At 36.0% G+C, this 22999-nt stretch overlaps 1 protein-coding gene across 12 annotated transcripts in view; it reads right to left on the bottom strand.

Annotated features, from left to right (window-relative positions):
• ANKS1B (ankyrin repeat and sterile alpha motif domain containing 1B) overlaps positions 1–22999 on the bottom strand; it is a 757254-nt gene that overhangs the window by 494305 nt on the left and 239950 nt on the right. The gene's annotated exons all lie outside the window — the stretch shown is intronic.

Raw genomic sequence — 22999 nt, 5'->3', positions numbered from 1 at the left:
ATGTTCACTTTTTTCCCTGTGCCTAGCAGAGCTTCTAACATAGTCCTTCAAAAAAATTTTAAAACAATAAAAATATTGCAGTCCTTTTGGCTCTCAGAACTGTGTGCATTTTCCAAGAATCAACTTAAGTATTTTTACTTTTCATTCTTCTCATTCATACTACTGAAATAGTAACAATCTCACAGTAATTAACAAGAGGTTAACTGCAATCTCTTTACAATAAGTTTCTTTCCCCAAAGTACAATTACTTTTGGTTTACTAATGCTTCCATTGCCCTCAAATATCTGTTAATTTAATGTGTACTTCACAGATTGTTTTCCTGCATAATATTCCATCTGCCCTGTCTCTTCCAGATAATGGCTTTTAAAGTAGATATCATTTAGCCTATAATCTAAACTAAATGATACTGAAAGTATCTTTATTTTACAGGTTATTTTTTTACATAAAGGGTACAAATGATCACAATATGCTTTATTCCTTCACCGTTGCAATATTTTAATGAAAAAGGTTAAGAGGCATAAATATTGTTATACAAGAAACTGCAAGTCATTTGTTATTATGCCACATCAACTCAGTAATAGAATTCAAATGAGTACCCACAGGACTCAGATGCTTTTGAAGTATGAAAGACCAGGGTTCAATGTCACCACTGGTTTCTCGTGAAATGCCTGTCCTTGAAGCTGCTGAATCTCAGTTTCACATTCAATGTGCTTTCCTCGAGACTGTATAACAGCAATTAAATGCCGTGAACTATGGGTGGCTCTCCCAATAGAGCAGCCCACACCTTTCCCCAAGGCATGTTTTCCTGCCTTTCCCTTTCTCCTAAGCTCTGAGCCCATTTCCTCTACAGTTCACTTTTTCTGCCTCTGTGACTTTCTAAGTAAACTTTCTCTTACAGAAAACAAAATCATGAACTATGATACTAGTCTGCAATAAAAATACAGGAAGGTCCATTATCTTGGTCTTGTTTTATTGTGCTGTGTTGTGTTTTTGTTTCACTTTATAAACAGGCCATAAACCAAATTTTTATTATTTTCCTTGTCATAAACTTTATAAAGGTCAAGTTAACTGATGTATAGAACTTCTTTACATTTAAATGTTTCTTAAATAAATGTTTCTGAACCCAGACTACCCAAAGTTCTATTTATATACGAACACAATTTGTTATGCACAAAAGAGTAACAGCAAACAGGCTATATATATATATATATATATATATATATATATATATATATATATATATTGCTACATGAATTCATTATACAGATATCTGCTGAGTGACTAAATTGCAGATACCAAGGTAAGCACTGTGATAGGAACAGATAAATAAGACATTGTTTCTATGGTCCAGGTGATAATAAACTTTTGTTGGAGAAAGAATGGTGCCTAAAAGGAGAGATAAGCCACCCAAGAATCATGCTTCAGTATAATATAGTACGGTGAAAAGGACTATGATAAGTGGAGGGACAGAATTTAAAGGGAGCTCAAAGATGGGTCTCTACCTTAGGGAGGGAATCAGAAAAGGCCTCCATGAGCAGGAGATTGAATCCTGATGAAGAGGTGGGAAGCATGGGGTAGGCAGACAAAAGAGGATGGGGAGAAGGGAAGTACAAACTGTAAATAGTGGGGGTGGCTATAGTGCAAAGTACTATAGTGGTGGGTTCAAGACGTGGGATATTGTAAGTTGCAGGGGCCACATCATAAAGGACTCTAAATGTCATGACAATGAGTTTGGTCTTTAACGTGAACATTTAAAAAAAAAACCTGAATGATTTTCAGGCAAGGTTTTCATAGCTGAGTTTGCATTTTAATAAACTTACTGTAGCAATTTAGAGAATAGATTGGTCAGGGTTGGACTTGAGGAAGGAAAACTAATTAGGAGGATGTTATAGAATTCCAGCCATGACATAATGAGATCCTAAGTAAAGCAATGGCAGCAGGGTTAGAGATTGCAGATGTTTTTAGGAGATGCTAATGAGGCTAGCTTTTTAGTCTTGACATCTTATTGGATGGGAAGGTTGATTTTTTAAGGGAGGAGTCTAGGGTGACTCACATATTTCTTGCTTAGGTGAATACCAAAAGATATGTTCTTTAATGGGAAACACAAATGTATACACAGATGCTTGAAAAATGTATGCTTGTTTGCTCTCAAAACTAAGTATAGACTGCCTAATGCATGGTCATGCAAATCTACATTTTATTTTCCCTTTCTTCCTTTGAGCAGAGTGCTATGATCTCACTGTAGCATAACTTCAAGTAAGATATCTGGAGAAAGGAAGCTAGGCTAATAGAAATTTGAAGGGATGGAACTATTGATCAGTGATCACCTGACCCCATTCTTTTTTGCCTCTTCAGAACTGTCCATCTGCTGTTACCCCGTGTGAGGACCAATGAGTGGAGGTAATTGCCCAAAGCTCTTTGAGCATCTGAGGTAATAAAAAGGGAGAGTCATTATGGATCAGCAAACTATAGCCTCTGGCCCACATCTGGCCTGCCTCATGTTGCTGAAAATAAAGTTTTACTGGAACACATCTATGCCCATTCATTTACTTTGTGTCTAAATGGCAGACTGGAGGAGTTTAGACAGAAGCCGTATTATCCACAGCACCTGAAATATTTACTGCCTGGTCCTTTAGAGAAAACATTGGTCAACCCCTGTTCTAAGAGATAATTTTAGTACTCAACAAAACCATAAGCATGCCAAAACCGGATTGGCTCAGTGGTAGAGTGTCGGTCTGCGGACGGAAAGGTCCCAGGTTCGATTCCGGTCAAGGGCATGTACCTTGGTTGCGGGCACATCCCCGGTAGGGGGTGTGCAAGAGGCAACTGGTCGATGTTTCTCTCTCATCGACGTTTCTGGCTCTCTATCTCTCTCCCTTCCTCTCTTTAATAATAAAAAAAAAATCAATAAAATATATTTTTTTAAAAAAACAAACAAACAAAAAACCCCATAAGCATAGGTTCCCTGCTATTTCCAAGCCTTGTGTGCAGTTAGGTTGGTGTCAGGTAACTAATTCTGACCAATCGACTGTCTGTAGAAGTGAGCCTTCTCCAACCCTCTCTTACTCTGCAGATGATGTAGTTCCAAAATGATGGAGGGTCATTCAATCCACCTTGGACCTTATAAGAAGTTGAGGTAAAACCTCCTTTATGTTAAACCACTGAGATTCTAGGTTGGTCTGTCATGCCAGCTAACACTACTTAGACAAACTAACACAGAATCAATGGATCAGAGAAAATAGATTATTTACTCAAGATCACATAAGTAGCAAGCAAAGGCCTTCAAAGAGAAGGAAAGTCCATGTGTTCACATCTAGACACAAGCAAATAGTGCCTCAAAACACAAAGCACAAGGGCAAGATTAAATGAATATCTGTATGGGGAAATGAAATAATAACAATAGGAGAAAAAAACAAAGAGATAGTAGTATTATTAAAAATGGAGATGGGCCTGAATATTCGCTTTGATTTTAATACATTCACTGGGGGAAAAAAATGTGTTCATTGTGACTCCTCCTTTAAAACATCTCCCTCCCTCACCTGTGGTCCAGCGCTCATCTCTCCCTACTTTCCCAAGGACTTGCTCCCACACATATTTACCTCAGAATCAGCTAACTACAGATCTTGGGCCAAATTCAGGCTTCTGACTATTTTTTAATGTTTGGGGGAAGGGAGAGAGGAAAAGGAAAAATAATATTAATGGCAGGTAAAAATTACATGAAATTCACATTTTAGTGTCCATAAATAACATTTTATTGGAACATGTACATGCCCATTCATTATATGTGGTCTACGGCTGCTTTCATACTATCACAGCAGAGCTGAGCAGTTACAGCCGAGGCTCTATGACCCACAAAGCCCGAACTACTTTGTTCTCTGGTCCTTTACAGAAAAAGTGGGTCACCCCTGTGATAGAGTGATTAGGAAATGTCTCTGAGGAGCTGGAATTGAACAGATACACGAATAACTGTGAAAGAGTCAGGACCAGCTCCATAGAGTTGTTGGAACCAGTGTAACATGAAGGTGTGAGGCCCCTTGTTCCAAAAGCAGATATAAAAGCAAGCTTTCCTTTTTTCCATGGTCTCTTTCTAGATCTGTCATGTAGTCTTAGTTGCTACTTAATGTCTCATTCCCTTGGGCATTGGGACACTCACGGATGAGAGCAGACTCTCACAAGCACCCAGAAGCTCTGCCCTGCAATTTAGCATGTGCACCTCATCTCTCTCCTCCCCATGTTCAGGGTCTCACTGTGAATAACATGCCCAATAAAGTGGGGAGATGGTGAGAGGTGAACCACAGATGAGCCAAGGCTCCAAGCCCCAGCACAGGCTCCACACAGACTTCACTTAGAAAACAAATCCTATATAATAAAAGTCCAGCGACAGAATGATGGGATGATCAGACAATCAGTTGATATGACACACACTGACCACCAGGGGGCAGGTGCTCAACGCAGTAGCTGGGTCCTGGTGGTCAGTGCACTCCCACAGTGGGAGCACTGCTCAGCTGACCTGGATCAGTGGCTGCTCCTGCAACAGGTCCATCCCCGCAAGCCATGCCCCCCTACCAGTGCACAAATCCTGTGTACCAAGCCTCTAGTTCATAGATAAAAATCATTAAGAAATGTAGACAGTTGACCAGGAGCATTAAACCCCAAGCATGAGGTCCTTCTAAAAGTGATGCCCATTGGGACTGCATTGGTCCCACATCCATTAAGCCAGTGCCATCTTAGGTTATTACCTTAAAAAGAGTAATGTGCGAATTTACTGGTGTCACATATAGAAAGGCATGAATTTCCTACCCTTACTTTGGATTCTCTTAATCAGAACCAGTTACCATAAGACTCTCTTTACATTTGGTAAAGATGTAAATGAACTAATATATTCTGATACAACCTTAATAATTTCATGACATTTCTGCAACCCAGACAGATATGATTCATTTATGAGTAAAATAAGAACATGCAACTCCTGATTAGGGTAAGATCTAGGCAATGTGTTCATTTATTTTCAAGTGTTTTCTGGACTGGAATGTAACTTTCAAATATCTACTTTTACATTTCCTCCTCTGTTATTTTCACATTACTTAAACTAATGGACACTTTTAAAATCCACTTACTTGAGTTTAAAATCATTTGAATTCACTTAATTTCATTATAAAGGGACCTCATCAACCTCCCAATAAAATGTCAAGTAGGACTAGAGGGACATTCTGGTGTCAGTACAAAGACAAAGTGGTGCTAGAAAAAGTCAATGGTGGTATTAAATTAAACTCAAGTTCAGAATGACTTCCAAGGGAAGATGGATGAAAGTCAGAAAATTAGCAAGTGACTTCCATAAACATATGTGGAAATGACAGACTCTGCATTCAAACACTGAACTATTGATAAATTATGTCAAGTCAATGGTAATAAACTAGATGCTTTCTTAAATATTTTCCAAACCTGAGATGGAGGTGGCATGGTAAAAAAATAAATAAATGGGAAGCTAGACCAGTAGTATTTTCTTTTAGAATTTTAATCAACCTAGAATATTTTTGTGTTAATGGTATATGGCAAAAAAATTAATTCTAAATATTTCCTCAAAAAATGATAGCCTACTAGCCAATACCATCATTTCTTTGCTGATTTGAAATGCCACCTTTATTACACTAAATTTCCAAATATGACTGGCTTTACATTGGTGGACTCGATTATATACCCACTGATCTACTTGTCTATTCCTGTGTTAATACCACTCTCTCTCAATAACTATTGTGATTCTCCTACTTCTAGAAATTTTAGTAAATTCTAGATTTCTTTGACTCTTCCTATTTTTTATATTTTGGGAGTATTCTATAATTTGGTTTTCTAAAGCACCCCCATTAATTTGTTCAAAAAACAAATTAATTGTCTAGTTCAAAAAAGTACTAGTCATGGATGGACCTGGAGAGCATTAAGTTAAGTGAAATAAGCCAGGCAATGAAAGATAAATACCACATGATCTCACTCATTTATAGAAAATAAAGAACATTATAACTGGATGAATAAAAATATAAATACAGAGGCAGTAAAGCACCGAACAGACTGTCATATTACAGCAGGAAGGCTGGGGAGTATTGGGAAGGGAGGGAAATAGATCAACCAAAGGACTTGTATGCATGCATATAAGCACACCAATGGACACAAGACACTGGGGGAGGGGAGGGGAGGGCATGAGATGGGCATAGAGGAGGCTTGGGGAAGGTCATTGGGGAAAAAAGGAGATATATGTACTAATATATGTAATATTTTAAACAATAAAAAAAAGAAAATATGGTGGGGGGAGTACTAGAGACCAACAGCCATGCTTCAGACATTATTCTAGGTTCTGGGGCTACCTCAGTTAACAAATAAGGCATAAAATTTTGAGGCAATTTTTTAATTTATAACTTTAGGTGTAACAATCCTATTTTTTGTGTAACTTACAAAATGATCCCCCAATAAGTCTAGCCTCCACCTGACTTCATACATAGTTATTACAATGTTATTGATTATATTCCCTAGGCTGTACATTACATCCCATGACAATATATCATTAGAATATGATCCTATTTTTAATTTTCAAAAAATTCCATTTTAAAATAGCTTCACCTTAATTTTATAAATTCAAGTATTTCTCAAATCTTCCTGAGGATACTGATTATAATATTTTTCTTGCATTAACTCCATCTTCTCAGAGGTTATTTACTTTGGTTCATTGAGCTTGGTTCCTCTCTTTTCAGTTGAACTTCTTTCAGAAGCTCCCAAATGTCTCTGATTATACCACTGTCTGGTTTTCATCGCTGCCATGGAGTTATTCATATTTGTATACTTATTTTACCATTCTAATTGCATTTCAGGAAAAAGAAGATGTAAACAGTTGGGATCAGTTCACCATTTTGAGTTAGAATTCTACTGTTTCTCTGTCTAGAACTTTTAAACCTGTATGGAGAAGTCTAGACAACAATTCGGTAGGGATAAATATTATTAAACTTTTATTCAGATGTCATACAAATGGAAAATAATATTTTCTTCTTTTCAGTAAAAGGGGAAAAAATCTTAATATGGAGTACAGTTCTTTTGTGTTTGTTTTTATTTTTGTCATGAATATAATAGTTGATATGATTAAGGCTTATTCTGAAGATATAGAACTTGTTATCTTCAGCTGAAACCGGTTTGGCTCAGTGGTAGAGCGTCGGTCTGCGGACTGAAGGGTCCCAGGTTCGATTCTGGTCAGGGGCATGTACGTTGGTTGCGGGCACATCCCTGGTGGGGGGTGTGCAGGAGGCAGCGGTTGATGTTTCTCTCATTGACGTTTCTAGCTCTCTATCTCTCTCCCTTCCTCTATGTAAAAAATCAATAAAATATATTTTTAAAAAAAGAACTTGTTATCTTCAGGTAAACAAAATACCATTCCTCTGCTATATAGATTATGGACAAACATAGACAGGCAAAAGTGGGTGTGAGCAAATATCAAGTACCCGTGGGGAGGTAACACGCTTCTAGGAACTTAAAATTTGTTCTCTCATTTAAGCCATTAAGATTGGTATTGAAAGTAGCTAATCCTCATTCCATTTTGCAGTGAACTTGAGATTGAGAGAGCTGAAATTAAAACAGTTATATGGAATTTTAAATTGAATTTCTCCCCAGCCCCTCATCAGGACACTACAGATAAAGCAAAAAGAAGCAACATAAAGTACAGGTAGAGCAAAAGCCTAATGCTCTTGAGTTTCTATATTTACATCAACAAGCAATTTTCCTACTCTGCAGTCTACTGACAGCATTGATTTTTTTTTAAAATCATTGTTTTAAAGGGTGTTGAAGAAAATACAAGTGGGTGGAGCACAGAAACAAACTATGTATTAAGCCCTACAGTAATTCAGTGTTGAAAGGCAGAAAATTTAAAAATCTTTGTATGTTATGCTTTTCTCTATTAATTCATTTCATTTTATATAGAGATATTTGGCTATGAATTAACATATATTCTCATTTTTTATTGGAAGAAATTATAAAACTGTTAATACAACCATAGTATTTAACGTACATTATCATGAGTGTAAATTTTTTTAATGAAAAACATGTAATATGTTTCTTCATATGAGTTTCTTCATACAAGTTATTCAAATTTGAATTGGAAATAATATATGTATATATATATATAGACATGAAAGGGTATTAGAAGTTTTGGGTTTTATTCAATAAAAGTGTGTTTGCTCTGGACTGAAAATAGATATTAAAAACCTGGGGAATGTTTTTTTACCTCCAAATCATGAAGTTGATTCTCGGAGAAGCTTCTCCCAGCATTTAAATAGTCATGACTTTCTTGCAAAAAGTTTTTTGAATTAGGTATTCAAATATTCAAATATTATTTTTCCAGGGTCTCTGTACCCTTTTACTTTCCACAAACAATGTATTTCTCCATATACTTGCCAGCATTTGGTGTTGTCATTACTTTTTATCCTAGTCATTTTGATAGATGTAGTGATAGCTCTTTGGGGTTTTAATTTGCATTTTTCTAATTGTTAGTGATGTTGAACATCTTTTCATGTGCTTCTTTGCCATTTGTATATACTCTACAGGGAAATGACTCTTCATGTCTTTGGCCATTTTCTAATTGGATTGCTTGTTTTTATATGACTATTTAGTTTTGAGTATTCTTTATATATTTTAGAAACTCTTATTTAGCAGGTGTGTGGTGTACAAAAGTTTTCTCCGGTCTCCACTTGTCTTTTCATCACTTAACAGTTCATGAGGCAAACATTTTTAATTTTGAGAAAGCACAATTTGTCAATTTTTCCTTTTATGGATAATGTTTTAATTATAAAGTATAAGAGCATATTACCTAGCTCTAGATTCAAAAAAAGTAACTCCTATAATTGTTTTCTAAAAGTTTTCTAATTCTACATTTCACATTTAAGATAGTTATCCATTTAAGTTAATTTTTAAGATATGAGACTTAGGACAGATGTTTGCCTATGGATGCCCAATTGCTCCAACACCATTTGTTGAAAAGGCTATCTTTTCTCCATTGAATTGCTTTGACACCTCTGTCAAATATCAGTTGGCATATTTGTGTAGCTCTATTTCTGGGTTCTCTCTTCTGTTCCATTGTGTCCATCCCTTTGCTAATATAGTCTTGAATATTGTAACTATAAAATAAATCTTAACATTGGGAAGACTAGTTCCTCCCAATTTATTCCATAATTGTTTTAGTTATCCCAATTCCTTTATATTTCTATGTAAATTCTAAAATAATCTTGTATATATCTTTAAACAATCTTGCTGGGATTTTGAGAAATTACATTAAACTTGTATATCAATTGGGGGAGAATTTACAACTTTACTATTGAGTCTTCTAATCCATAAACACTCTCTATACTCTTATTTGCATTTTTTATATATTTTACCACTATTTTGTATTTTTATACAAAAGTCCTATACATGTTTTGTTAGATATCTCTTTGCTTTGTGTGATTATAAATGCTACTGTATTCTTAATTCCAGTGTCTATATGATTATTGAGAGCTTATAGAAATGCAATTGAATTTTTTAATGTTTATTTTTCATCCTGTGACCTTGTTGAATTAACTTATTAATAGGAGGGTTGTTTTTTTTTTTGTTTTTTTTTTGTTTTTTGGTAGATTCATTGGTATTTACTATCTAGACAATTATGTTATTTTGCAAATGGAACAGTTTTATTTATTCCTTTCCAATCCACGTGCCTTATGCCTTTTTTTTATTGCACAGCCAGAACTTTCAGTAAACATCTTCATTTTGTTCCTATTCTGAGAAGCATTCAAATTTTCACCATTAAATATTTAAATATTAGCTACAGGAATTTTAGAGATGGTCTTGATCAGGTTGAGGAAGTTCTCTGTTGTTTCTATTTTTTCTGAGATTTTTTTTAAAAAAATCATGGATGGCCCTAGCTGGTCTTGCTCAGTGGATAGAGCATCGACCTGTGGACTGAAGGGTCCTGGGTTCGATTTCGGTAGGGGGCATGCAGGATGCAGCTGATCAATGATTCTCCCTCTTCCTTCATCTCTGAAATCAATAAAAATATATTTAAAAATCATGAGTGGATCTTGAATTTTGTTGATGGCTTTTTCTGCTTCAATTGATCTACTTCAGTGATCATGTGGTATTTCTTCTTCATTAATTTTCAACCAGTCTTATATCCCTGGAATAAACTCCACTTGGTCATGGTGTATAATGCTTTTTATATCTTGCTGAATTCTACTTACTAATATAATGTTAAGACATTTTGTGTCTATATTCATGAGGGAATACTGCTCTGTGGTATTTACTTTTTCTGTTATTGGGCATTTTTAGTGTTTTTGTTTTGTTTTATACTGTCTGATTTTGGTATTAGGGAAATACTAGCTTCATAAATAGATTGCAAGTTCCTCTGTTGTTTCAGGGGGAAAAAGTTTAGAATTGAATTTAATCATCCATAAGCCCTGACCAGTGTTGCCAAGTGGTTAGAGCATAGGCCTGTGCAGTTGAGGGGTGCAGGTTCAATGACCACCACAGATTGGGGTGCATTAGGAAGGCAAGCAATCACATCAATGTCTCTCTCTCTACTCTCTCTCTCTCCTTCTCTCTCTCCCATCACTTCCACTTTCTAAAAATCAATGAAAAAAATATCTTCACTTTTAGGGTGAGGATTAAAAAAGAAAATCTTCTTTATCCATTATAATTCTCCAGCAAAACCAACATGTTTTTCTTGAAAGATTTATAAATTATGAATTCAATTTCCTTAATAGCTATAGGACTATTCATGTTACCTTTTCCATATTGGTTGAATTGTGCTAGTTTGTTACTCATTTACACTAAATTGTCAAATTCATGTGGATAGAGTGGTTTGCAATATTCCTTCATTGACCTTTTAGTGTATGTAGAGTCTGTAGTAATATTCCCTGTTTCATTTCTGATATAGGCAATTTGTGTCTTTCTCTCCTTTTTCAATTTCTGTTTAAGAACAGCAGGAGGTAATTGTATAATGATTTATAGAAGATATGTTTTGAGCAGCAAAAACAGGAAGCATATGCTACTGTGTGCATGAGAGCAGAGAAATTATTTTACAAATAAATGTGCAGTATGCATTGCTTTTTAACCCACCAAAAGTCATTCTGCTTTCCAATTCTTACTTTACATCATTACTAACAATACCTCTCATTAAATACATGCTGTGTCGGGCATCCTACAATATGCTTTTCATGCAAATACAACCACTGAAAAGTGAATATTATTTATCACATTTTATAGGTTGGGAAATTGAGACTTCTCAAAGGATACTAGGTAACTTTCAAAGACAGTTTTACAATATAGATCTCTCAACACTTCAAAGCAATGCATACACTTTCCATTGCACCATGTTGCAGTTATTTTTCCCGACAATTACCCCAAATGTCTTCCTATATAATAAAATAATGGCACCCCCTTTTTTGGTTTGGTTAGTAAGAAAATTACAGGTTAAAAGAACATTTAACCCGAAGTATAGGGTGGGCAAAAGTAGTTTTACAGTTGTTCATATGGAAAATAATACAATAATTAATATGTAATGATACAAGAATAAACTGTTTCATGTATTCACAACTATAAACCTATGTTTGCCCACTCCTGAATATGTAAAAGCAATTGCAATGCGGGTTATCACCAAGAAGTAAATAAATAGTAGATAGAAGAAAGAGGTTAAGTTCAAACCAGAAAGACGTTACAGTACAAGTACTTACATAGATGAATTTAAGATATGAAGTTTTAAGATTAAGTTCAATACATAGGACTTCCTTTGGAATAAAACACATCAGTGTCATGGAAATTTATGTCATACTTGAGGCCCGGGGCATGATATTCATGCACAGGGGGGAGGGTCCCTCAGCCTGGCCTGCACCCTCTTGCAGTCCAGGAACCCTGGAGGATGTCCAGGGCTCTCGCAGCCTGGGACCCCTCACTCCTTATTGCTTGCCTGCAGTGGAGGTGGGGGAGGCTCCCGCCACTGCCTATGTACTCACCAAGTGTGAGCCTGGTTTCTGGCTGAATGGCACTCCCCCTGTGGGAACACACTGACCACCAGGGGGCAGCTCTTGCATTGAGCATCGGCCCCCTGGTGGTCAGTGTACATCATAAACTGGTGGTTCCACTGTTCGATTGATTTGCATATTAGGCTTTTATTATAGAGTATGATGATAGTAATGGAGCATATAATGCACTGAATACAATAGGAAAACATGAGTCTACCTAAATGCAACGTTTTATGAGAAATGGGATGTTAATATAGTTTCAAAGTACATACCACAAGTACTTATAACTTACAGAAGGAAAGAGTAACTTTACAGTGGATAAGCCTGGGAGACACAAACATAATCAAGTGATCAAGGTGAACATCATCTGGAATAAGACAAATCAAAACAAGGTATCACCTAAGATGATATAATAAAAAATTCTTCTACATCTTTCTGAAAAAGATAAAAATAGCCTGAATCCAATTATAAGGAAATATCAGACAAACTCAAATAGAGGGACATTCTATAAAATAACTGATCTGTTATCTTCAAATATATGAAGGTTTTAAAGTCTATAAAGGACCAAGAAATTGTTCCAGGTCAAACAAAATAAGAACTAGACACAATGTATGGTTATGGACGGGATTGTATTGCCATAAAGCATAATATTATGACATTTAGTGATATTTTAATCGGGTTATATGGTTCAATGTTAGTAACATGTCAAAGTTCAATATCTGACGTTGATAGTTGTTTTCGAGTTAAGGATAAATGCCCGCGTTCATAAGAACTAACAAGTCGAAGTGTTTGGAGCTGATAGTATCAGCAACTTACAAATGATTCCAGGCAAAAAGGTCTTTATATTGTTTTCTAATTTTGCTGTACTTTTTTGATTGTTTCAAAATAATAATATTAAAACCTGAAAATTACTGTGAGAAATGTAGAAAATAAGTTAGAAGCAAATGAGAGTACCAGCAAGGGAGCCATTATAAAAGTTATTTCAATAATCAAGTCAAGAGCAGGTGAATTAAGACATTTGTAGTAGGAACAAAGAAAAGAGGAAAGCTTTCACAAATATTAAGGAAATAAAATTGAGATGGTTTGGTTTGCTATTTAGATAGGGAGAGAAGAAAAGGGAAGGCTGTAGGGCAACTCAAATTTCTGGTTTGGAAAACCGATTAGATGGTAGTACCATTAATATAAGGAAAACAGAGATGTTTCTGATGTTGATGTAATGGCAAATAAGTATAGTGAGCCTTGTTATCCAAACACTCTAGGCTACTTGACCAAATAAACTATACTAGGTATTTTATTATCATAGTAAGCCGAATTTGTACTCTCTGAACTCATGTTTCCTCAAGAAAGGTAAATTCCATTAGGGTAACATTCTCGGCCTATTCTCCCTTCACTCATATCTCCCCATGGAATGAGAATTGTTCAGTTGCAAAATGTCTTTGGGGAAAGAACTAAGCATTCCAGGCTCTGTCCGTTCTGGGTTTCTCCTCTTCAGAGCCAATATGTCAGCATAATCTACACATTCCTGCTCTTCTGGATCAAAACCACCTTGTAGATGGCTGTGATGTATGTTTAATTTGGGGACAACGTTACAGCAAGCACATTTAGCCACATATCCAGAATCAATTGCCCAATCAGTTCTACAGTAACAATAAAATTTATGGCATTTAATTTTAATTTGTCTAACTTCTATATCATATCTCTCAACTGGTTCTGAATCTAGGAGAGAAAGAAAACAATGTAGCTAATTTGTATACCAAACTCAAACAATTATGCAAACTTTTTAAATTGTTCATAGTGACTAATATAGTGCTTGAAAGAAACTTATTGAATTGAATTCAATCAATGTAAAATATAATGGTGCTAAATGATACTGTATTATAGTGAAAAATATAGGCCCTTCTAATTACTTGTTTTTCAGTTTTAGGAATTTAACATCATTGATTCAAAACTTGTTTTTCAACAGGGTACAGTATACTTACTTTACTTTTCTTCACACATGAAATAGAAATTATAATGGTCCTATTATCTGATAAAGATTGCTCAGAGAATTAGGTAAGTAATATATAGATACCATTCTGTAACAGACTAAATGAATGACACAGATTTATTGCTTAGCCATCATGTACCCTTTCTCAACAGTGCAAATTTGTGCAGAATGAGTGGAAAAACCAAACCAAAATGGAATTGCAAGGGTCAGCTATAAAGAAGCATATCAAGTGACCTATATCATGTTTCCCAAATTGTGTGTTGTGGATCATTAGTTGTGGGGAATAATAATGGGTTTCCAAAAGTGGAAGTGGAGGAAGGCTATGAAAAATCCTTCAGTGCAGAAAAGTGTTTAACCCTATAATTCCCTAATACATTTGACCACTGGAACATTTTACTCCAGGAGCACCATTCAGAATGAGTACTTCACATATATTGAGACAGTCTGATTGAGGGGAAGAGGGTAGAATATGTGGTTGGGGCTTCTTGACTTATTAGAATACCCTATTGTGAATTTGGCACAGCCTTAAGTAAAAAAAACTATAAACACATTTCTTATTCTATTGTGCTCCCTGGAAAGTGTATATATCACTTTATCTACCTAATTATTCAAATATAAAGCTCCATTTGTGTACCCTCTTCCTAGAATAGTTTTCCCTGGCTTTTACCCAACCATACTCTGTTAGTTAAAATTATACTTATTGAGCACCTATTATGTACTCTGAATTTTATGCCCACATTGCTATTAACGGCAGGAAACTTTATTAAATGGGTCTTTTTTCTTTTATGTGGTTACTCAGGTTTTTTTCTTCTGCATACATAAAAATCTCAGCGGGTGCCATTATGTACTATTATGTACTAGGTGCTGTTCTAGACATCAGGATTAAAAATATAATAATCATGCCAAAGCCGGTTTGGCTCAGTGGATAGAACGTCGGCCTGCGAACTGAAAGGTCCCAGGTTCGATTCCAGTCAAGGGCATGTACCTTAGTTGCGGGCACATCCCCAGTAGGAGGTGTGCAAGAGGCAGCTGATCGATGATGCTCTCTCATCGATGTTTCTAACTCTCTATGCCTCTCTCTTCCTCTCTGTAAAAATATCAATAAAATATATTTAAATAAATAAATAAATAAATAAATAAATAAAAATATAATAATCATAATAGTACATTATTCTTATTCTTATGGAACATCCATTCAAGTGGAAAGACACTGACCAACACATAAATGCTAAATCAGGTTTAAAATATGTTACAAAGCAAAACTAGCATAAAGGAGCTATAACATGAAGTTGAGGCTACTTTATATTCAGTGGTCAGAGAAGGCCTCCTCAGAGTAGCATCTGAATATGACCTGAAGGAAGAAAGAAAATGAGCCACCTAAGTCAGTGGGAGAAAGGCATTCCAGACAAGTCCATGATGCATATAAAAAACATAAGGCAGGAACTACGTGGCTTATCTGAGGCAGTGGAGATAAGATGGTGGGGCTGGAGTAAAGTAAGCTAGGTGGAAACTGACAGGAGATCGATTAAGAGGTTAGAGAGAGAGTCAAATTATGTAAGGTGATGGATGATTTGAGTCTGAGTGAGATGGGAAGACATTGGGAGTTTAGCAGATGAATAACATGATCTGATTTATGTAAGTCCACCTGCCAATTTGTAAAAGAATAATAAGGGCACAACAGTCATTGCCAGGAAACAGAGTGAGAGGCTTTTTCAAAAGTCCAGTATTAATGGCTTATACAACAGTGGCAGGTTCAAGATCTATTTTGAAAAGAAAACTAGAGGAACAATTTTTAAACTTTTTTTTTAAATCTCAGGACCATTTCATACCCTTAAAAATTACTGGAGACCCTAATTTTTGTACAGGGGGGTAATATCTATAACTATTTAATATATTAAAACTGAGATACTGTTAAAACACAGGAACCCAAATGCACATTTCATTAGCCGTCAGAGCTATGATGTCACTGCATGTCATCAAACAACAATGGAAAACTCCATCAAGCACTTGTGCAAATGAGAGTGGAAAGGGGAAAGATATGTTTGTATAATCATGACCTCACAGACCTCATGAAAGGGTCTTTTAGACTGCTGGGGGGTCCTGAACCATAGTTAAGAATTGTCGGCCTAAAAGGTTTTCTGATGGATCAGATGTGACAGTGAGAGAAAAAGAAAAGAATCAAGAATGGGATCAACTTCTTTACCCTGTGCCACCATAAACTGAAATGCAAGTTTAGTGCCACACATGTTAAGCTTAAAGTGCTTTTTTTAGGCATTTATTTGAGATTTAGGGTAGCTGGTTGGATCTGAGTATGAATTCAGGGAAGTGGTCAGGGCTGGAGATAGAAGTTTAGGAGTCATCAGCATATAGATAGCATTTAAAGCCCTGGAACTGGATGCGAATACACTAAACGTGAATACATTTAAAGCCCTGAATGAAGGTAGATTGAGAGAAATCTGAGGAAAATCCCTGGAATTATTCATTCAATCAATGAATTCCATCAGTGAAAATCTAAATGTTATCTCTTTAGAGAACATAGTCTCCCTCAGTCGATTAAAGGTTCTTTGAGACCATTTTTATATGTAAATATTCTTTTATGATGCCCAGCATCCAATAAGCACTCAACTCTGTTTACTGAATGAATAAACAAACAAAATAACAATGTGCCCTGTGGTACACTCGTAGCTAAATTCCCCCATTTTAGAACAGGCAAGAGTAGAAAGTTGAAATGATCAACTTCAGATTCATACATTAGGTCTATTATTCATCACGGGGTCAAACAGATTCCCATGAATTGAGAGGCAGAGGTAACTGCAGGCCTTTAACTTGACCCAGGGCAAGTCAATAACAAGGGAGGAGATTAGGTTTCAAATTCTAGTTCCCACTGAAGACATTTAAAACAATAATGCCAACTCTACTTTCTAGACATTTTATTTTTTAAGGAAATTCTTATCAGAGAAATTTCCATCTATGCATTCTTATTCAGACTGCCTAGAAATGCTCTCGGGACGAAGACAGGCCAAAGAATGGCACCTGCTGAGATTTTTATGTATGCAGAAGAAAAAAACCTGAGTAACCACATAAAAGAAAAAACACCCATTTAATAAAGTCTCCTGCTGTTAATAGCAATGTGGGCATAAAATTCAGAGAATCAGATTTTATGCTTAGAAAGATGATTTTTTTTTACATGTAGAAAGGGTCAGTAATAAATTATTCCCCATTTTCATCATTGATAAATCCAGCCAGAGTTTCGTAAAAAAAAAAAAAAAAAAAATGAGGATGAATAATATTCTATTGGCATATGATTGGCAGGGTATCTACAAAGAATGATGGTGATTTTATTCATTAATAGAAGGTATAACTTGTAGTGGGTGCTTTTAGGATTCTGGATTTTCCCTTCAGCCTGACTCAATTCTGTGTCCTTCATCTTTATTGGCTTTTCTCACATCCCAAATTTCAGTTCATACCTCCACGGCTCTCGTATGCAGACACTTCTATGGGATGAAATGCTGTAGGTTGGTATTACCCCCTAGTTAGCCAGCATCATTCTGGGTAGATTTGAATGACTTAAGGAACGTAAAAGGCTCCCAAAGACATTTCCTAAAAGCTGAAGTTGCTATCCTCAGAGCCACTGTGGATGAGACAGCAAAGGTAAGAGTAGTGTCTCTCAAAGGTCATAGTTCAAATGTGAGCAAACACCACTGTTAAATCACTGTTACAGCAAATAGGGCTGCTATAGGGCTTACAATTTACTCAGCAACAAGCACATTTTATCTGCTTCAAGCTTTACTCCATCCCTGAGAAGGAGGCAAGACAAATAGCATCCTCCCGTGGCTGACAAGTTGAAGGGTCAGGAAGGTTACACAGAGGATGACAAGCATGATTAGAGATGAATTCCTAGAAAAGGCAGCTATAAGGATTTAAAAAAAATACTTGTCTTCAGGGATACTTATTTAATTAGTCTGGGATAGGGCCCAGGCATTTTTTTTTTTAATCTTCCATGAAATTCTAATTTGTTGAGGACTACTGATTAATTGTTGGGGGCACTGACTTCTTAATATCCTTTTCTTTTCCAATTGTTCTTTGTTTCACCTAAGATTATTTTCTATTATTTTATTATCTTTCTGTTTTTAGCTTTCACTTCTCACTTGGCTTTGGTTCCAGGATTCCACATTACTGAACACAGTCTTCTTTGGTTTCCTCCATTAGGTTACAAACTATAACCATCTAAGTTTCTGTCCTTCTTCCTTTTTCCAATTTATTATTCTCCTCTCAGACTTCATCATCCCTTTGGAATACAATGTTCTGTCTTAATGATTTTCTCCCCGAGGAGCTAATTAACATGAACAGATTACTAGAGTTCGGAGAGCAGAGTTCTTCCCGTCAGTGGCTCTGTAAGACCGGGGAAATTATTCACCCTCTTTAAATCTCAAAACCAATCATTAAAATAAAGAAAAAAAATACCTTGTAGGGTTTTTTAAAGGGCAGGAGTGGAGTGGAAGGGGTCAATGGGGGAAAAGCGGGGATTGAGGGGACAACTGTAATACTTTCAACAATAAAGATAAATAGAAGCAAAAAAGAAATAAATGAAACACATGCTCAATAATAGAAATAAATGGCTCAATACACTAAAAGAAAAATGTTTTTTAAAGATTATCTTTTAAAAGGTCTTTTTATTTATTTATTTATTTATTTATTTATTTATTTATTTATTTTGCTTCAACCCAATACAATATTCTGTACTCTGAGTTATAGGACTGTTTTTTTACCCACTCTCATTTCTAAATTCAAAACTTAGCATATATATTCTATAACCCCACAGTGCCCAGTAAAATAGTATTCTAGGTTTGGCAACAATTTTATATACCACAAGTTCTAAACTTTTAATAATGGAAGGAGAGATGGTATGGATTATTATTAAACTAGAGGCCCGGTGCATGAAATTCATCTACAAGGAGGGTGTCCCTCAGCCTGGCCTGCACCCTCTCCAATCTGGGACCCCTCAAAGGATATCAGACATCCCTCTCACAATCCAGGACTGCTGGCTCCCAACTGCTCACCTGCCTACCTTCCTGATTTCCCCTAACCACTTTTGCCTGCCAGCCTGATCACCCCCTAACCACTGCCCTGCCAGTCTGACTGATGTTTAACTGCTCCCCTGCCAGCCTGTTTGCCCCCAATTTCCCTCCTCTGCCAGCTGGTCACCCCTAACTGCCCTCCCCTGCAAGCTTAATTGCCCCCAACTGCTCTCCCTTGTAGGCCTGGTCCCTCCCAACTGCCCTCCACTGCTGGCCATCTTGTGGATCATCTTGTGTCCACATGGGGGCAGCTATCTTGATCTTGTGTGTTGGAGAGATGGTCAATCTGCATATTACTTTTGTATTAGATAGGATAGAGGCCTGATGCATGGATTGGAGGCAGCTGGTTTGCCCTGAAGGGTGTCCTGGATCAGGGGGGGGAGTTCCCTTGGGGCATGGGACAGCTTGGGCGAGGGGTCTGTGGTGGTTTGCAGGCCAGCCATGCCCCCTGGTTACCGAGCAGAGGCCCTGGTATCTGGGGTTTATGTATCTTCTACAATTGAAACTTTGTAGCCTGGAATGGAGCCAAGCCTTCTGCTTGCTCTGTGGCAGCAGCCATATCTGTTGGGGTTTATTCATCTTTTATAATTGAAACTTGGTAGCCTTAAGCAGAGGCCTAGGCCAGCCAGGGTGTGCAGAAAGCTTGGCTTCCTCCATTGCCAGGGAAACCCAAGCCTCCTTCCTGCTCTCTCCATGGCCACAGCCATCTTGGTTGGATTAATTTGCATAATTGCTCCTGATTGGCTGGTAGGCATGGCTGTTAGGTGTAGCGGAATGATGGTTAATTTGCATATTACTCTTTTATTAGATAGGATTACCTTATTATTAGCTCATTAAGCACCCAAAAATGTCCAGAAGCATATCTAAAATATTGATTTCCTTCAGGTTGCCACCTGATTTAAACAGAATCCATCAGGAGCAGTTCATCTTTCTTCAAATTATCTGCCTTAGTCTCTTGAGACCTGAGCCCTTGACTTTCATCTTTCTTTCCTTACCCCTATGGCCTCTGTGTGCTTCTTTTTGTAAGATCCCTTCATAGGTGTGAAAAAGTATAGCCTTCTCACTTCATTGTGTCAGATTCTACTATGGATGGGGTTTAAAGTATGTGGTGGGATCTGTACCAGGAACAGCCTCAGTAATCAGAATTTCCAAATTTTCCAGTTTGACTTTCGGTTAATATCCACCTATGAACATTAAAATGTTATTATAAATTCAATATTAAGCACCAGTAATGCCAGTGTTTGAACTTTGGAGCTAATTAGATTTAGTCATTCCTCCTATTATAAATTTAACATTTCACTCCTCATCATTCATGTCTCTCCCATCAACTTTTAATCTTCTCTTTCCCATTCTTTACAACCAGATTTAATTTCATGCATCCTGACATTAACACACACACACACACACACACACAATGGTTTCTTAAATTCTGTCCTTCCTTCAACACCCATCATACTTTCCTTTTACCTCCAAATTATTCAAAAGTTTAATCTACAATCGGTGCATTGCTATTTTTCAACTCTTCAACTCTTTGCAATTTAGCTCTTACCTTCTCCACTTTAATTAAATTTCTTTTTTGAAGGTGTTTGTCCTCATAATCACCAAACAAGGTGATATTTTGAGCTTCTTTCTGCTTCAAATTTTTTCTCTGCTCATATTTAGGGTATTATTTTATATTTCTTGTTTTTTTATCTCTCAATGTTCCTTCTCCCTCTCCATTTGCTAAGGCCTTCTTTCTAAAGTATATGTAAAAAATTACTTAAATGTACTGATTTTCAATTTCCTCATCTATAAAATGAAGATAATATCCATTCTAAAAAGAACCAGGAAAATTAAATTGTATTTTATATTTAACAAATATTATTTATACTCTTAAGAGTGAACATTTCTAGCATTCTGTCTTTGATACTATCTCCCTTCACCATCTAATTCTATAAATGACTATAAAATCTTTGCCTTAAGCTTTTACCTCTCACCAGAGCTCCACATCAATATTTCTAATTTGTAATATCATGCCATACACTCAATAAGTTTACAAAACAAAATTTATCATGCCACCCTCTTCCTCATCAAAATAAATTCTGCTCAGGACTTTCCTAATTTTATTAAGATCATTTCAAAATCCCACACAACCAGGACCAAATCATTAGTCATCTTTGACTCCCTTAGATTTAATCCATCTCCTTACATACTAATGCTTTATCCAAAGTGTCTCTTGAACATCATAATCAAGTCAACTTATCCCAGAAATGCAAAGTTGCATTAACATTAAAAAATAAAACAATGTAGCCCTAGCCCAGTGGCTCAGTTAGTTGAGTGTCCCATACACCAAAAGGCTGAGGGTTTGATTCCCAGTCAGAGTACAAACCTAGGTCAAGGGTTCTATCCCCAGTCGAGGTGTGCACAGGAAGTAACCAATCAATGTTTCTCTCTCTCTCTCTCTCTCTCTCTCTCTCTCTCTCTCTCTCTCTCTCTCTCTCTTCCTCTCTTTATATAAATTAATAGAAATATATCCTCAAGTGAGGATTAAAAATAATTAAAATATAAAAAAATAAAACAATATAATTTATCACATCAACAGAACAAAGGAGGAAAAAGTATATGATCATCTAAATATATACAGGAAAAAAATAATAAATGTCAACACCCTTTTATTCTAAAAACTCTCAGCAAATTAGGAGTAGAAGGGTATATATAATAAACATAGGTTATATTATATTTAATGCTAAAATACTGAATGCTTTTCCTTAAAGATAATAAACCAGGTTTTACCAGTTTTGTGAACAACTGCCCTGCAGTCACAGTAGTATTATATTAATAATAATAATAATAATAATAATAGACATAAAGACTAGAAAAAGAAGAAATAAAACCATCATTATTCTCAGAGGACAGAAGAAAACCATTAAACATTATTTTTAAAAGGAACTACCATAACATTCCCATAAGTTTATCCAGGTGGCAGGACACAGGATAATGGAAAATTCAACAGCACTTCTATATACCAACAATGAACAATTGGAAAGTGAAAGTAATAAACAATACTAAAGCACTAAGTCAACTCAATGAGAAAACTCTTTTTCCATGTAGGGGAAAAAAATGAATCCCAACTCTTACCTTGCAACCTACACAAAAACAATTTGATATAGATCATAAAACTAAATATTAAAGCCAGAACCAGAAAGCATCTAGAAAAAATATGAGAGCACATATTTACAACCTGAACAAAATACAAAATGCACTAACCGTGAAAGAAAAAAATTAATAAACTGGATCTCACCAAAATTAAAATATTCTGTTCATCAAAAGTTATCATTTTAAAAATGTGAGTAAATCATTCTGAGAGGGAAGCTCAGCCTAGTAGGTTAATATACTGGAGGAAAACAAAGAGAAACCAGTAGTATATAAATATTTCAGAATCTATGAGTTGAAAATAGAATGTTTCACAACCTGAAAAATTTTATGACATGAAAGAGTCCAAAGAACCAAAGTAAAAAGGTCAAACATGGGATGTAGAACTAATAGCTGTGACTTAGTGAGTTAGTAAATATGCCATGTCCGGCCAGAGTGACTCAGTGGTCAACCCATGAATAATTGGTTGGCCATGGTTTGATTCCCAGTCAGGGTAGATGGTCAGATAGCAGGCTTGATCCCCAGTAAGGGTAGTGCATGAGGCATCCAGTCAATGATTCTTATCATTGATGTTTATATCTCTCTCTTCCTTCCTCTGTGAAATCAATAAAAAATTAATCAGTATTCCAAATAAAATCAAACAACAAAACATTGCAAGATTTGTGGCTTCTAAGTAATTTACAGTAATTCCAAACATGCAATGTATAATCAGCCCTACCACAAATTGAATACAATGAGTCCTTGTTAACAATGGATATTCTCATGTAGAGATAGAGTTACGG

The sequence above is a fragment of the Pipistrellus kuhlii genome, unplaced genomic scaffold (genome assembly GCF_014108245.1).
Source record: "Pipistrellus kuhlii isolate mPipKuh1 unplaced genomic scaffold, mPipKuh1.p scaffold_m20_p_3, whole genome shotgun sequence".
In the NCBI taxonomy this organism is placed as follows: domain Eukaryota; kingdom Metazoa; phylum Chordata; class Mammalia; order Chiroptera; family Vespertilionidae; genus Pipistrellus; species Pipistrellus kuhlii.
Note: the sequence above shows the minus strand (reverse complement) of the source record. Positions and strands in the feature narration are given on the sequence as shown.